We start from the raw sequence: 17,863 nt of genomic DNA, 5'->3' as shown, positions 1-17,863 counted from the left end.
CATGTTCTTACCTGTTGATGCTTACCTTCAATAATTTAAAGTATGTATTATTTAAAAATGCTGTTCATGTAGTAACCTTTACTATGATAAATTTGGGTATTAGCTGCTTCTGAACTTTTGAACCTGTTGTGGCATTGAATCCACAACCAATACAGAAATGTTTCTTGTCATTTTATAATTCATGAAGTTAAATAACTCCTGCTTGCTCTGGTTATTGAGGGAAAAGGTATTGAACTTGTAGGCCTGAACTCAAAATGGATCTTTCATACACCTAGAAAATGTTGATTAGTGAACGCTCTGTTGTATATCTTCTTGGGCTATCACTGAGGGAGATTTATACTGTGGCTCAGGCCTGCCCTCTGATTTGAGGCTTCAGCTATTTACTCGGGCCTATTTTCGTCCTCTTACATCTTTTTTCCCCCTAGATTACCTCTCCCACAATGAATGCAACACATGTACTAGTACATGCAAATCACACACAAAAAATGTATTTTCTCAATTAGACTATTTTTTATTCCAAAAGTTCCTGAAATCTCACTTAGCATTAATGTATTCATTCAACACATACTCTATAACAGGCATGGTGTTAGGTGGTAAAAATATAAGCACACCATAACATTATTTCTACTTTCCAGGACACGCTGTTTTGTGTGGCAGAGACAGAGAGAAAAATTAGTTGACATGGTTAACTGCCAGAGCACAGACTGAAACTACACCAGAGAAGCCAGGGAAGACTCAGGAAGGGCTGGCATTGAGCAGAGGCTGAGAGGTGGCAGGTGGAGAGAGACATTATGTAAGGCTGGTAAGGAAGGATGGCACCTTCAGGGAGGTGAGGAAAACAGTGGAAAGAAATGGGGTTGTACAAATGGGTAGGGATGGGATTGGGGGAGGCACATTGTAAGGGGCCTTATACATTTAGCCAAGAAATTTGGAATTTTATGAGAGATTTATTATGCCCTAGATCAGTGGTTCTCAACCTGTGGGTCGCAACCCCTTTGGCGGTCGAACAACCCTTTCACAGGGGACGCCTAAGACCATCCTGCATATCAGATATTTACATTACGATTCATAACAGTAGCAACATTACAGTTATGAAGTAGCAACAAAAATAATTGTATGGTTGGGTCACAACATGAGGAACTGTATTTAAAGGGCCAGAAGGTTGAGAACCACTGCCCTAGATGGTTTGGCTTAGTGGATAGAGCATCAGCCTGTGGACTGAAGGGCCCCATGTTTAATTCCAGTCAAGGGCACATGCCCTGGTTCTGGGCTCGATCCCCAGTGGGGGGTGTGCAGGAGGCAGCTGATCAATGATTCTCCCTTATCATTGATGTTTCTATCTCTCTCTCCCTCTCCCTTTCTCTCTGAAAACAATAAAAGTATATTTTTTAAAAAGAGATTTTTTAAAAAGTACATGGTTTTGCAAACTGCTTTCTTCTTCTGTACAAACTACTACTTTTTATGCTTTGATAATTCTATCACTATACTTATTACACTCATTCTTCAGATACTCTACTTCTTAAATTGTATATATATAAAAGCCTAAACGACCAAATGACCAATTGACTGGTCTACCGGTTGCTATGATATGCACTGACTACCAGAGGGCAGGCGCTCAATGCAGGAGCTGTCCCCTGGTGGTCAGTGTGCTCCCGCAGTGGGAGTACCACTCAGCTGACAGACAGGTGCCAGACGCCAGGCTCATGGCTGGTGAGTGCAGCTGCTGGGGTGGGAGCCTCACCTGCCTCCGAGGCAGCACTACCAAGCAGCGGTGGCGGACAGGCGCAGTGGGCCAGGCTGAGCGGGAGTGGCACAGTGCCCAGCCCGGGTTCAGGTTCCTCGCTGGCTGCCTGCCACTTTGTGCACTACTACATCCCTCAGGGGATGTTGGATTGCTGGTAGTCTGACATCCCCCAAGGGGACCCAGATTGCAAGAGGGTACAGGCCAGACTGAGGGACCCCATCGGTGCATGAACCCATGCACTGAGCCTCTAGTATAGTATAAATGTGAATTTTTAAAAATATGTTTATGCTTTTTTTTATCTTTTAAGGTATAATTGACATACAACATGTATTAGTTTCAGGTGTACAACATAGTGATTCATTTATGCTTTTGTGTATTCCATTATTATCCTTTAAGAGAGTTTAATCAGCAAAGTGTGATCAAACTTGAATAACATTCCATTTCCTTCATAAACTATTAGGGAAATTCTATAATCTCTTTGACCTCTACTTGAGCACTGAATGTTATTATAACCAGCAAAATGTGTTTATAAGTAAAAACAGAGATTCCGTTAACTTATCTTCATGAATGTTCTAATCTCTCTCCACTTAAACCCATCTTATCTTTATGGCTCTTTTTATCTAGCCAAGTAATAATTGTGTTTTCAATTCTAATGTTTCTCATTATTCCCATTTCCCAAGCCCTTCTCAGACTTCACTCCACATTCAGCTATTTAAATTGTACCCATCTCTTTAGTAATGTACGCTTCCCTGAGTACCCATGCTGTGGTAGGCACAGCTGGGTTCTGAAGTACTAAAGTCAACAAGACTAGTCCTGCCTTACAGTATCTTATGGTATAGTGGGCAAGGGACATGGAGGAAGTGGTGCCATGATACAGACGTCTACATATGAGGAGAGGTATCTGGGTTACAAAGCTGAGTCACCTTAGAAAGAGACTTTTGAGCTGAGTTTTAAAGGATGGCTTAATAAATGCTGAGGACGCACAAAATGATAGTGACCATTTTGTGAGGTTATAGGTGAAAGGAAAACTGAATTTTAGTTCTTGTATGTGTTACATAGACTAAAAGGAAGAAGTAAGAGGCCTTTCATCACATTTAATTTTAAAAAAAACTTTAATGTTTATATGGGCCAAGTATTTTTTCCCTCTCTAGTATTTTTCAAGCATTTATTGTATGCCAGGTGCTAGACTAAGTTCTTTGTATATACAATGTCATTTAATCTTCACATAATCCTATCTAATGGATATTAACAGTATTTCTCATGAGAAAACAGAGGCTCTGTTACATCAGGAATTTTTACCAGGGCTAGCTGGTTGGCTCAGTGGATAGAGTGTTGGTCTGTAGACAGAAGAGGCCCAGGTTCTATTCCAGTCAAGGGCACATGCCCAGATTGCACAGGCTGGATCCCCAGTAGGGAGCATGCAGGAGGCAGCAGATCAATGATTCTCTCTTATCATTGATGTTTCTACCTCTCTCCCTCTCCCTTCCTCTATTTAATCAATAAAAATATATTTTTTAAAAAGAAAGTTTACCATGGGCTTATGGCCAGCAAGTGGCAGAATTGGGATCTCTGCTTAAGAGTTATTTTTAAACACCTTTCTTTAATCCTAGCCAACTACCTTTTCAGTTTACTCATAGCATTTGCCATTTTCTCTGAGTCTTTTCAATTTTTAACTTACCATTTTGCCCTTATATCTGCAAATCTTCACTATCTAAAGAACAGAAATTTATAAAATCAGAACTTCATTATTTTATTTTATTATCTTGAGGAGTCATTAACTATTCAAGAAGGTAAATTTATTTTAGATCACTAAATACATAAAATGGACTGAGTATGTACAATATATGATGCACACATATAGGAGAAAAGTAGTAAGAAATTCATTTAATAACAAATGAAGCAATTTTCAAGTTACTTGGTGCCTAAGGACAGAGAAAGTGATGAAAGATGAGCTTGCCTCCCAACTGAACACCATGGGACACCCAGGTGAGAGCCCTGCCTGCTCCTTGGTTGGATGCCACCTCCTTGGCAGGAAACTGGGCTGTGCGACTAAAAATCCTAGAGGAGCAGGTTTTGTTGGAAAGCCCATATTTAGCATTTCTCAGCATATGCTTCAGCTACCGGTGCTGCGAGTCCATTTGAATCATACTGAGGATGAGTTTTGGGCAATGCTGCACTTTTATTCCCATGGCCAAACTAAGAGCTGCATATGCATGTTTTGGAAGAGAACCAAAGGCAGGGACAGGGATTTGGGATTCAGGGCATGGCCCCAAGATATAAAGTTATGTGTGAATCTAAGAAAGCATCATATTAAAAAATAAACTTACAAAAGACATTCATAAACAATGATTATTTGCATTACTACATAGATCGACAGCTCTGGCTCTTTAGATACTTGCCCTCAATTCACTTATTCTACTCTTGTCAGCCCCAACTCTCTCCTGGGATGCTATGACTAGGACTCTGCAAATTAGATTTCTTATTTGTTAAGTTTTGCTAAGAAGGGATCCTGGAGGAGGTTTGAGGTAGGAGGATGAGGAAAGGAATATCAATGTCTTGGTTCTATTTGCTAGACAGCACACCCTCACAGGTACCAGCTGTGTTCAGGTGGTAACCTTTCCACTGTGGCTGAGCCCCAGCTCTGCGGGCCCCTCCTACAAGCTCTTAAATTGGGCAGCATTTCCTCTTTAGAGCAAAAACTCTAATGTATAGTGTCCCTACCTCCAGTGTCCCTCCTGGGGTCAGTAGGTGCTACCTGCAACCATTATCTCTGGGTTATATCAGTGATTCCCCTTTTCTTTTTGCTGCCTTCCAAAATCTGTGCAACTGTATCCCATATTAAATATTTCTGGTGAAATATCTAGTGTGGTGTCTAATTTTTTTTTTTTTTACCACCAAGCAATATGGAACCTTTATTTTTAAGGTGATTCTGTACATCTGGAGCATGAGAGTAAACCTTTTACAAATGGAACTGATTACTAGAAGAAACAATGACAAAACCAAGCTGGAATTTGATGTGAATCCATAGGAGTGTAAGCTTCAAATCCAGCCAAAAAGTTTGTTACAATTTTTTTTTTTCAGTTTTGCATCTGACTGTTCTGAGATCTTCCCGTCAGTCCTGATATTGCCCAACAGGGTTTGGTGTTGGCTGATAACATGAGACAAGAAAGCACTCTCAAACTTTGTGATCTTGCTGGGCTCCAGTTTATCAAGATACCCCCTTACACCGGCATAAATAACAGCCACTTGCTCTTCAGTAGCCGTGGGAGAATACTGTCCTTGCTTCAGCAATTCAGTCAGACGTACACCACGACTCAAGAGTTGTTGAGTGGCAGCATCAAGATCAGAACCGAACTGAACAAAAACAGCAACCTCATGATACTGAGCCAATTCCAGTTTCACGGGACCTGCCACCTGCTTCATGGCCCTGGTTTGGGCAGCAGATCCAACACGGGACACAGGCAAACCAACGTTAATGGCAGGGCGAATACCTTCGTGGAACAATTCTGTTTCCAAGAAGATCTGTCCGTCAGTGATGGAAGTGATATTCGTTGGAATGTAAGCAGACACATCACCAGCTTGTGTTTCTATGACTGGTAAAGCAGTCGAGGAGCCACCACCAAAAGAATGGTTCACTTTGGCTGCTCTCTCAGGCAGACGGGAGTGTAGGTAGAACACATCACCAGGTGGTCGGTGCAGCAGCAAAGACATCTGACGAGAAGCAACAGCCTGTTTGGATAAGTCATCATAGATGATCAAAGCATGTTCGCCATTATCCCTGAAATACTCTCCCATGGAACAGCCAGATAAGGAGCCAGGTACTGAAGTGGGGCAGTATCAGAAGCGGTAGCTGAAACCACAATGGTGTACTTCATGGCATCTGCATCTGTAAGTCTCTTCACCAACTGGGCAACAGTGGATCTCTTCTGACCAATAGCAACACAGATACAGTACAGCTTCTTCTTTTCATCAGTTCCATTACTGAAACGTCTCTGGTTAATGATTGTGTCAATAGCAATTGATGTTTTGCCAGTCCATCGGTCACCAATAATCAGCTCACACTGACCACGGCCAATGGGCACCAAGCTATCCACAGCCTTCATGGATGTCTGCATTGGTTCCCGCACAGAGATTCGAGGAATGATCCCAGGGGCTTTCAAGCACACTCACCTATGGATATTGGAACCAATTAGACCTTTCCCATCAATGGCATTACCAAGGGCATCTGCTGCACGACCCAACAGCTCCTTGCCTACGGGAACATCCACAATGGCTCTTGTTACTTCACAATATCTCCTTCCTTAATTAGTTTATCATTTCCATACATGACAACACCAACATTGTAAGGTTCCAAGCTCAGAGACATACCCTTTAAGCCTGAAGAAAACTCTACCATTTCTTCAGCTTGGACATTCCTCAGCCCATGTACTCGGGCAATACCATCACCAATACTTAAGACCCGCCCAGTCTCTTCAAGGTCAACAGAGGTATCAGTTCCAAAAATTCGATCTTCAAGAAAGGACATCTCGGCAGTGCCAATCTTCTGAAGACGAGTGTTAGAGGCATGGAGATTCCTTGTAGCAATGAAGGATGATCCCAAAGCATTTTTGGAGACCAGTCCAGCCCGCCGAAGGAGGGCACGGGCTACGGCCCCACCTACATGCACGGATAGCATCTTTGCAGCTCCTCAGAAGTTCCTCTGCAGCCGCAGCCTCGGACTGAGTGGGATCTCTATTTTTCTGACTAGATACTGATAATATGCATCAGTAGTGAGTTTTAAAGAAAATTTCCTCTGCTTAAAAATCAATGAACTAAAGAAAACTATTCAGAAATATCAGGAAGATTTGGTCCATCTCTTTTAGATAATTGGTGTTAACCTATATATACTAGACTAGAGGCCCGGTGCACAAAAATTTGTGCACTCAGAGGGGAGGGGGGCCCCTCAGCCCGGCCTGTGCCCTCTCGCAGTCTGGGACCCCTCGGGAAATAACGACCTGCTGGCTTAGGCCTAATCCCGGGTGGCAGAGGGCAGGCCTAATCCCTAGGTGCAGCCCCTGGTCGGGCTCAGAGCAGGGCGGATTGGGAGGTTGCGATGCCACCCTCAGTAACGCTCAGGGTAGGGCCCATTGGGGGGTTGGGGCACCGCCCCCTGTCACACTCAAGGCAGGGTCGATGGGGAGGTTGCAGCACCACCCCCTGTCATGCACAGAGCAGGGCCAATCAGGGGGTTGGGGAGCTCCCCCCTGTCACACACAGAGCAGGGCAGATCAGGGGGTTGGGGCGCCGCCCTCTATCACCCACAGAGCAGGGCCGATCAGGGGCTTGGGGCACCGCCACTGTCACACTCAGGACAGGGCCGATGGGGAGGTTATGGCTCTACCCCATCACACACAGAGCAGGGCCCGTGGGGTGGGGTGGGGGTTGGGGCGCCGCACCCTGTCACACACAGAGTCGCAGGGCGATCAGAGGGTTGGGGAGCTCCCCCCTATCAGGCACAGAGCAGGGCCGATCAGGGGGTTGGGGCACCGCCACTGTCACACTCAGGACAGGGCCGATGGGGAGGTTATGGCTCTACCCCATCACACACAGAGCAGGGCCTGTGGTGGGGGGGGGGTGTTGGGGCGCCGCCCTCTATCACCCACAGAGCAGGGCCAATAAGGGGGTTGGGACACCGCCACTCTCACACTCAGGGCAGGGCCGATGGGGAAGTTATGGCTCTACCCCATCACACACAGAGCAGGGCCCGTGGGGTGGGGGGGTTGGGGCGCCGCACCCTGTCACACACAGAGTCGCAGGGCGATCAGAGGGTTGGGGAGCTCCCCCCTATCAGGCACAGAGCAGGGCCGATCAAGGGGTTGGGGCGCCTTCCCCTGTCAGGAACAGATCAGGGCGGATTTGGAGGTTGCGATGCAACCCTCAGTCACGTTCAGGGTAGGGCCGATTGGGGGCTTGTGGCCCCGCCCCCTGTCACACACAGAGCCGCAGGACAATCAGGGGGTTTGGGCGCTGCCCCCTGTCACACTGATCCCAGTGCTGGGAGGCATATTACCCTTTTACTATATAGGATAGAGGCCTGGTGCATGGGTGGGGGGCGGCTGGTTTGCCCTGAAAGGTGTCCTGGATCAGGGTGGGGGTCCCACTTGGGTGCCTGGCCAGCCTGGGTGAGGGGATGATGGCTGTTTGCAGCTGGTCACACATCCTTCAGGGTGGGAGCCCCCACTGGGGTGCCTGGCCAGTCTGGTGAGGGGCTGAGGGCTGTTTTCAGGCTGGGACTGAAGCTCCCAACTGCTCCTTTTTTTCATTCTGGGCCAGCTTTAGCTCTGGCTCCAGCTCAGAGGCCTCTGCTGCTGAAAGAAAGTATCTGGTTTGTTTAGGTTCTATAATCGAAACAATGTATAACTCCAGCTCTGAGATCCCAGCTGGCTGAAAGCAGGTTTCTGGGGTTTTGTTTAGCTTCTATATTTGTTACAATGTTTCTTAAACTGCAGGCTCAGAGGCCGGCAAGGCAGGCGGGGAATGTTGGAGTTGAAGTCCTCCGTCACTGAAGCAAGCAAGCCTCATGTTAGTTTCAAGCTGCCTGGCCTCCGGCCACCTTCTTGGCTGGCAGTTAATTTGCATATCTCCCTGATTAGCCAATGGGAAGGGTAGCGGTCGTATACCAATTACCATGTTTCTCTATATAACATTATATTCTATTTTTCTCTCTATCCTATCTAATATAAATCCTATATAATATAATCCTTATGTATATATAAATCCTATATAATAAAAGCCGAATATGCTAAGTGTCTGGTCATCCAGTCAGCCATTCAACCAACCAAAGCTTAATATGCTAATGATATGCTAAGGTTACTCAACTGCTCACTATGACGTGTACTGACCACCAGGGGGAAGACACTCCAACCAGTAGGTTAGCTTGCTGCTGGGGTCCAGCCAATCAGGATTGAGTGAGATGGGCCAGACATGCCCTGGATCCCTCCTGCTGTCCCTCCTAAGCTGGCCAACCTCCCACATTCCTCCCCAGCCCTGATCATGCACTGGTGGGGTCCCTTGGCCTGGCCTGCGCCCTCTTGCAATCTGGTCTGAGGACTCCCTTCCTCCATGCCCCATGCATGAATTTTGTGTATCAGGCCACACTTGATATATATATCAAGTAATCTTTATTTAGTGCTTTACAGCTGATAGATAATTACTTTTTAACATCTGTTGTTAAAATATTAAAATCAAGCCCTTCCAGATAGAATCTGCTATGATTATTATTTTATAATGTGGAGTAAAAGTTAAACTTCCTGAGAACAGGTTAATTTATTTATGACAAAGGTGAATTTCTTCTATATTTAACAATAAAATCCAGCACATTTCTGGACATTAACTTATGTTTACAAATACCATGTGACTGTATTAAGTATAAATAAAGACATATTTATTGACTGTGTTCTCTTTAAATTTCCAATAGGTTGAGAAATAAAAGTGCCCCTGCCAAATGTGATTAGGGTTTAGCCAGAATCAAACTGGTTAGGAGAAGTAGAGGCGATAGGTTACATTCATTGAACTTTTTATGTAAAAATACAAATCACAAATGAGGCTAGATTTCTCTAATGGGTACTTTTGACCTATTCTTCCTATTATCCATCAAAAGAATAAAATAAATTCAGTTTGGACCATCTATCAAATACGAACTGTTGGCAAGGATTCCATAGCAGTGGTAGAGAACAGATGTTTACCTCTGTTATACCTCCTTAGCAGGGCGAGCTTTCCACAGGCAGGTTTTATCCTCGGTGGGCCCAGGTATTGTGAAATTAATGTGCCCCAATAGTGTTTGGCAAGGTAGCTAAAGAAATATACATATTGCCCTCTTGTCACTCTGTGAGAAAAGGTTTTGTATTTGAATTTAATTGTTCAGAAAATAAAAGGTTTTTTTTTCAAATATGGCTCAATGTTCCCTAAATTCCTAAGTATAACAACAGCAACAAAATATTTTGATTTCAGTATTACAATTTTAGCAGAAAGTTTTGTCAGTAAGTGCATGGAGAGTAATATAAGATTTACATTTTTTTAAATGAACAATGTGTTTCTTAACCTGTTTATAAGCCATTAATCATTTGCCTTTGGCATCTATTGCTTTTTCAAATAAAATCATAAAGTATTTCCATTAAAATTTAATAGTAGTAATATCAATAAACATTTATATTAATAAATACTAAAAATTTTTACTATGGGGATGATCTTGCTAATGAGACCAGAAAAATGAACAATATAGAAATGGTTATACACCAATATTAAATTACAAACATATTAAAGTAAAATGACCAACAAAAGAAAAAATGATAAATCAGTTAATATTCCAAATGCAGGTCAACTTTATGTGTCATGCTGAATTTTTCTACTTGAGTTTCCTAAAGCTAATTCCAACATTAAATTACCTAACAGGAGTTATTGCATATTATATTGCAAAGGGCTTTCTGGACTTTGATTTTGAGCTTATTGCCCCAAATAGTCCTGGCTACGTTATATCCAATTCTATTGGACATTCAGTCCTCATAACAAATCTGTGTCTTGTAGACTTTTGACAGGAGGTAATATGAAAACTATAAAAAGAAATATTGTCCTCGAAAATGTCTTTCTAGTCAAGCCTATTTTTCTCATAACTAAATATGGTCAAGAAGATGAAGAATGAAAAAGAGGATCATGAGATTCCCCAAGTCTGTGGCAACAATTAAACTGATAAATACTCAAATATAATCTTTTATCACTTCACTCCCAAAGTGATGTGATAGATTACCTCATATCCCCATCAGTTAAGGGCTAGCAATTAGAGAAAGACTGCTCTGAAGTAATTAGTACCAAATTTTCCTCAACACTTCTCACATTTACCTAATGTAATGAAAAAGATGTTGAGATTTAAACAAGGGTAGGCAATAAAAGTGAAGAAACTGCATTCATTAATTCACCGAATTCATTGATCCATCTATTTGTCCTACAAAATGTTAGTGAACAAAATGTGGAGCAGGAATGGCTTTCTGTCTGTAAGCATTATTTAGTGAGCACTTTCTACATGACAGGCACTTCCACAAAATGGCAAAACGAAAAAGCTACTGCACCCTGCTTATATGGTCACAGTCTGATGGATTCCTTCTTTTGGCTCTTTCTTCTCGCCCATTGTCATCCCTCCCACCAAGAGGCTCCATTACATTAAAGCAAGCCATCCACCCCTTGATTTCATTATGTGTGATTCTGTGAAGGAACACAGTTTAGGTTCAATGGCCATGACTAGAATCCTACAACTGGGGAGCAGTGAGAGCCTAAAAGATATCCCATGAATACTTGCAGGTTGGTCAGGATAGAAAAAAATATAGCATATATTCCTTAGCTCAAGAGGAAGAGGCTATAAAGAGATGAGAAATTTAAACAAAAAAAAGAAAGAAGAAGAAGAAGAAGAAGAAGAAGAAGAAGAAGAAGAAGAAGAAGAAGAAGAAGAAGAAGAAGAAGAAGAAGAAGGAAAGAGGGAGAGAGAGAGAGAGAGAGAGAGAGAGAGAGAGAGAGAGAGAGAGAGACTTTAAAAGAAAAGAAAAATATAACAAGAAAAAGTGGATGTGGAAGAGTAGTATAGGTGAATTTTACGTACTCAGACTGGGAATGATATTAAAGAACTGGAAGACCTTTCTACCTCGCTCCATCATAGCTCAAGTTTAACTTCCACACAAGCATAAAGGAACAAGTCTTATTTCATTTCCCCCATGAAAAACCTAGGGTAGCTGCTGCATTATACAATCCTCATCAGTCACTGACATGGCCCTCAAGTAAATAATGATCTCTTGTTCAGTGTGATGCTGCTGCCAGTAATGAGCATATAATAGTGATATATTAGCATGTTAAATAATGACATGCAAAGTTACATTATATGTGTTGATGGCGTGCCCACAGCTAACCTGCTAGTTGCACTAAATTTGTCATTCTCAACCTAATTTGTTGTTCCAGATGGAAAATTTAATTTTCTCTTGCTTCCTCCACTTACTTCCAGCTCTGGAAAATCATAAACCTCTTTGGAGTCTCTCCTTTCTCCCTACCTTTGCCACCTCCTTTAATTAATCGCTAAGAAAACCAGACACGTAGCGGGCAGTGGGCACACAGATGGACAAAGGAAAAGCCTTCTCCTGGAGACCTCACACTTGCTTTGAAGTCTGCTCATCTGGGAGGAATGCAGGTCCAGAGCCATATTGGTATTTGTTATGCAGGCAAGGCAGCGAAGGAGCTTAGAGTGCAGAGATGGAGAAACATATGGGAAGGCTGGCTGTGCTGGGTCCCTGGTGGGGTAGTGAGGCATCTCTGATGGAATGAGCTTTCAAAATCATCAAAAACTACAACACAAACAGTGTGCCACATGACACCATCTGGAAAAAGGCCTTCAAAGTTCAAAAGAAAGGAAAACAACTTAGCGTTTAATCTACAACTAAAGTTTAGATGTACATGAAAAGTTACGTGCTTAAGATTAACTGCTGCCGAGTCTTTCACTGAAAGAAAGAGTGCTAAGGCAATAAACCTAAGAGTACAACACAAGCTGCCTCAAGTAGATGACTTTTGAGTCTTATTAGTAAATAATATTGTTATTATTCAGCCTATTGATTTCATTCTTGCAACTTTTACACAAAGAGGGGTTGGGACTTGCCTATTCACTTTAATAATAAGAAAAGTGAAGGCAAGTGTGTGCTCAACATCACACCAATAGTTATTGAAAGAGGAATTCCCAAATGTCTTCTTTTTTTTAACCTTCACCCGAGGACATACTTAGAGAGAGGGAGGGAGAGAGAGAAAAACATCGATGTGAGAGAGCAACACTGATCGGTACCCTCTGTACACTGCCCAACTGGGGATCACACCCACAACCCAGGTATGTGCACTGACCCGGAATCAAACTGGCAACCTTTCAGTGCACAGGACAATGCTCAACCAACTGAGTGACTCCAGCCCAGCTCAAGTGCCTTTTACTTGGCATAGTTTTATTTCTTTTGCACCATTTGAACTTGCTGCTATAGAAATTAAAGAAGCATGGACAATTGTAAACAAAGAAAGAGAACTACAAGATGATTTATATTAGAAACTAGGTTTTATGTAAATCACCATGCAGTATACAAGGCCCTTCCTTCAATGGGCAAAACAACTTGTGCTAAACAATTAAAAAACAAATTAGAGCATCTCTCTTTCTTATAATTTCAAGTCACATAGGCATCCTGTTTTAGATAAGGCAGCTATAATAAATCACCAAAAGCAAAAATTCTGTCTGGATATTTTAAACTAACAGAGCTAATTATATATCCATAATATACAGGTTAGTATTTCTCAAAATTTGAGAGGTGTATAATTATGTTAAAATAGATAGTGAGTGTGACTTTTTAAGATAGCATACAAACTTGCTATTAAATAGTGGTGGTTATCATAGTAATAAATTCATTTCATTTTTGCTTATTTTGCAACCCTTCAAATTATACCAAGTGGAAAAATCTCAGTTTGGTTATAGTTTTTCAATCTCTCTACATATTCAGCATTCCCTTTGAACCTTTAGCAGGCAAAATAATCCGTCTAGAATTTATTATATTGTCTTTTTAATTTTATTTTATATTTACTTCTTGTGAGAAAGTAATATTAATGTTCATTTAAAGTAATGATATAAAATTTCTTTATAAAATATATTAATTTAATTTAAGATAAAATTGGTTAAAATATTATGTAAATAATCATGTAATATGGTACTGATTGAAGTTTGGGAAACCCTGGTGTTGCTATAATTTTGTCATGAGTTAAATGTGAAAACACTGGTTAGGGATGCCTCTTTGACCTGTAAGTGTTTTTCTTTGAGAATGAGAAACTGAGTGAGGAAAACAGCCCCTGGTAGCTGGGACCTGGCCTGGCACCCTGGGTTAGGTCTTGGTGTTGCCAGCACAACCCTGTGTAACATAAGCAATTTCACAAAATACCAACATCAGACAAGGCTACTCTGTGACCATGATGGATCAAGACAATAGAAGACTTCTCACCAAAGGACAAAGCACAAAAAAGACCAAGGATATCCCTATCCTGGCTGATAGGAGTAACTGCTCCATCCGCCTAGCTTTATGCCTCCCATGTTCTCTCCAATGTAAGATTTATTAAGGTGCCAAATCATAGAATATCCAATCCAATGTAAATCCCCTGCAACAAGCTCCAACACCAGAAGTCCTTTCTAATACTATCATTCTTAGAAGTTCATGGTGTGTTCTCCCTCATTGCGAACCAGTTTCTTATGTATGTTCCTAGAGCTCTTTGGCGAGAGGGCATTGATATATTTCAGTGATGGTGTTCGATGTCCACAGTTGAAATATTAGTTCTCTCAGAAATGAATCAGAATTTGAAATGACCTCTAAGCAGAAAAATAATATATAACATTTATAATTATTTAGGATTCCAATCTCCTTTTAGTCTATCCAGTGAACTCATGACTACTACAGCGTGGACCTCATATTCTGACTAGTCCATGTTGGTCCCTTCTTTCTCTCAAATAATTTTCATTGAGAATATAAATGATGTGACAGAAGCTAGCAAAATAATAAAATAATCACAATGATTACTGATTTTGCCTGCCAACATATCAATTCTATAATAGATGCATTTTATCATATCTTACCTAATCCTTATAATCTCTGAAATATATATCATTATCCCCATTTAACAAACAGGGAAACTGAGGCAGGGAAAATTAAGTGTCATGCTCTGAATTCACCTAATAAGGTGGCAAGAAAGATTTGACCCAAGATCTAGATAATGCTTGTTCCACTCCTCCTTTCTGTCTCATAATTAAGTAGATTAAACTCAAACTCCAAAACTAAGACTAGGAAAAACTATTACATTATTACCAACATTTTTACTATTCTTCATACTGTATTTTTCTTTTGAATTGTTGAATAAAATAAAAGATAAAAACTGCTTAAGAGCCACAAGAGTAGATATCTGTAAATAAAATAGTATAGTTTCTTCAGAGAAAATTTATTGCTTATATTTAGTAGAACATGAGTGAAAGATAACTGATGGCAGAGAATCATAGCCATTGACTAGTGAAAGAATTGCTTCTTTGATCCTCTCATAGATTTGTTTTGTGATCCTTCCCTGGTGAGTCTTATTAATTTCAAGTAGTTATCAATTAACCTGAATTAATGGTCAATTATCTCCATCTTATCATACTGCTTCTCCCAAGAATCATTTTATAGAAAAACTAGAGGCCCAGTGCACGAATTCGTGCACCAATGGGGTCCCTCGGCTTGGCCTGCAGGATTGGGCTGAAACCGGCTCTCCAACTTCCCCTGAGGGGTCCCAGATTTCGAGAGAGTGCAGGCCAGGCCGAGGGACCCCCACCAGTGCACGATTGGGGCTGGGGAGGGACATAGGAGGTTGGTCAGCTGGGGAGGGATCATAGGAGGGCTCCAGGGAGAGTCTGGCCCATTTCGCTCAGTCCTGATCAGCTGGACCCCAGCAGCAAGCTAACCTACCAGTCGGAGTGTCTTCCCCCTGATGGTCAGTGCACATCATAGCAAGCGGTTGAGTGGCCTTAGCATATTATTAGCATATTACGCTTTGATTGGTTGAACGGCTGACTGGGTGACTGGACACTTAGCATATTAGGCTTTTATTATACAGGAAATTATAATCCAATTTTTTTTATAGAAAGAAATCATACACACTAACAAAATACTCCTTTATGACTCAAAACAGTCTTAAAACATAAATGTTATTATGTTCCCACAAACATGTATAGAATAATTCTTATGCTCCAGGTCTACACTGGTTCACCTACATGATTTATTTTATTTTTCCCCAATCTCTGGAAGATAAATAATATTATACCCACTGCAGAGTTTCACAATACTAAGTGATCTACTCAAGAATAGCAGATGGCAAAGCCAGGATTTGAAACTGAAATTTCAAATATGAGAGAACCTGGAGGGCAGAAAAGGCAATCCTCTGCTGGCCTACATTTTAGGGTGATCCTGACCAAATGATGTGCAGTAAACACATGAGAGAAGACCCAAACCTGGCCTCAGTACATCTTATTTATTGTCTGACCTCATTGTACTTTAGGTAGTACGGTTGATGTGCTGCAGAGTCAGACTTGGGAGAGGGACGACATGCAAGTACACAGTGCAGAGCTCCATGGAAAGGCTCCACAAGTCCTAGTTCCCCTAACCCTGGCATATGGGAACTATATGTCTTAGTGCTGACTCGCCTGTCTGTCTCGATGCCAGGAAACCTGAATGTGCATTCCAGAATGTATTTGGATACATTGCAAACAAATGTCAGAGCAGGCATTACACCCCCCACTAATGTACATTTGCAGGTCAAGAGGGTGATGCTGGAAAAGATTAATCCCATGCTGAGTATTATCCATCAGAATGCTTTTAAATGTTGGCATATAGGCAGCTAATAGATTATATACCATAAACACAGCTGTTGGAAGAAAAACGGCATTTCACAAGCCATACAATTAAAATCTCTAATCTCCAAAAGTATCAAAATAAGAGAAGGGGGAGGGGTATGGAAGGGTGAAAATAAGAGCCTCTTTTCTGGGGAAGGGCTGTCTGTCTCCTGATGGTAGTTCTTTGCTTCCCATTGAGTACAGGACAGCCTCGTGGAGCTCTGGGTAAAGGAGCACAAGAAAGGACTGCCTCTAGATGAGCAACATGTGTGAAGAGGGACACAGACTAGGGAAGGGAGGGACACATTTTTGTACCTCAAACTTGTGTTTCTCCATAATATATGCAGATTGTGTGTTTGTTTGAATATGCACACATAGCGCTGGGAACAACAACAAAAGACTGTCTATATTATATATGTTTATTCTCTTATGTAATAATTATAAAGAATTAAAAAGCAATATCAGTAATGTGATTCTATCCTTCGGAAATAAAAATACATATTGTTATATATGTCTTCCAGTTTTTCTCAGTATGTGCACATATGTGTTTTCACAAATTGCAATCATACAGTCTTTCCTACCTCATACGCTATATTTTATGGCTCTATTGTATTTTGTATTTTGTCACTTGGATGCAGCATAATTTAGGTAATAAAGTCCATGCTGTTACATATTCTGGTGTTTCCTAATTTTAAAAATTATGAACAAATATCCTTGCATATAAATCCATGTATGCATCTCTAGTTATTTAATATATATTTCTAGAATAAAATTACTGGGGAAAACAGAATACATATTTTAAATATGTATTTATTCTCAACTAAGTTCATAATGAAAAAGAGCTTTAACTAATTATTAATGAACACTCATGTTGGAATTTTAATCAACATAGAAAAGTATAAACATTAATTAAAAGTCACCCTAAATATCATCGCTATTACAATTGTGTTTAATATTGTAATTTTGCTCAATATTTTTCTAGAAGTCAGATGACTAGACTTCTTGATGTGAGTGTATGTAAGGGGGTGCTCATATGAGATCAGAATATACCCTTTTTAACCTGCTTTTTTCACTCCACAATTTGTCATGGAGATCTTTCCATATTGTTAAATAGATGTATAACATGTTTAATGGATGAAGACAATTCCATTTTGTGAATAAAGAATCATTCATTTAACTAATGTCAACTGATGACTTTTAGCTTATTTCTAATTCTTCTGTCTTATAAATAATGCTACATGAATACATATATATCTACACATATACAGTATATGTCTTTGGAATAAATTCTTTACAGTTTCACTGAGATAAAGAATGTAGGAATATGTTTACTGAGCTAAAGGATATATAATAACATAATATATCATATTTACAGTACTTATACATTATATACTGAATTTATATTCTGTTAGATAAAAAAAAAATCTCCAGTATTAAAGTACCACTGCTAGAATGTTAGCCAATGCTTTATATTATCAATATTTTAAATGTTTACTAGTTTTAAAGGTAAAAACATAATAGCTAATAGTCTTTTACAGTAATTAGAGACTAAAGGCCTGGTGCACAAATGCGTGCATTGGTGGGGTCCGGCCAGCCCGCCCCAATGCGGGCCCATGGAGCCAAGCTGGTGGGGGGGAAGGGCTGTGGGCAGTTGGACGGCCAGTCCTGTCCCTGATCAG

General features: G+C 41.0%; 1 pseudogene; it reads right to left on the bottom strand.

The window, feature by feature from the left end:
- Positions 1-4,620: 4,620 nt before the first annotated feature.
- Positions 4,621-6,466, bottom strand: LOC132239261 (ATP synthase subunit alpha, mitochondrial-like; annotated as a pseudogene).
- Positions 6,467-17,863: the final 11,397 nt, after the last annotated feature.

This window comes from Myotis daubentonii, chromosome 1 (assembly GCF_963259705.1).
Source record: "Myotis daubentonii chromosome 1, mMyoDau2.1, whole genome shotgun sequence".
In the NCBI taxonomy this organism is placed as follows: domain Eukaryota; kingdom Metazoa; phylum Chordata; class Mammalia; order Chiroptera; family Vespertilionidae; genus Myotis; species Myotis daubentonii.
Note: the sequence above shows the minus strand (reverse complement) of the source record. Positions and strands in the feature narration are given on the sequence as shown.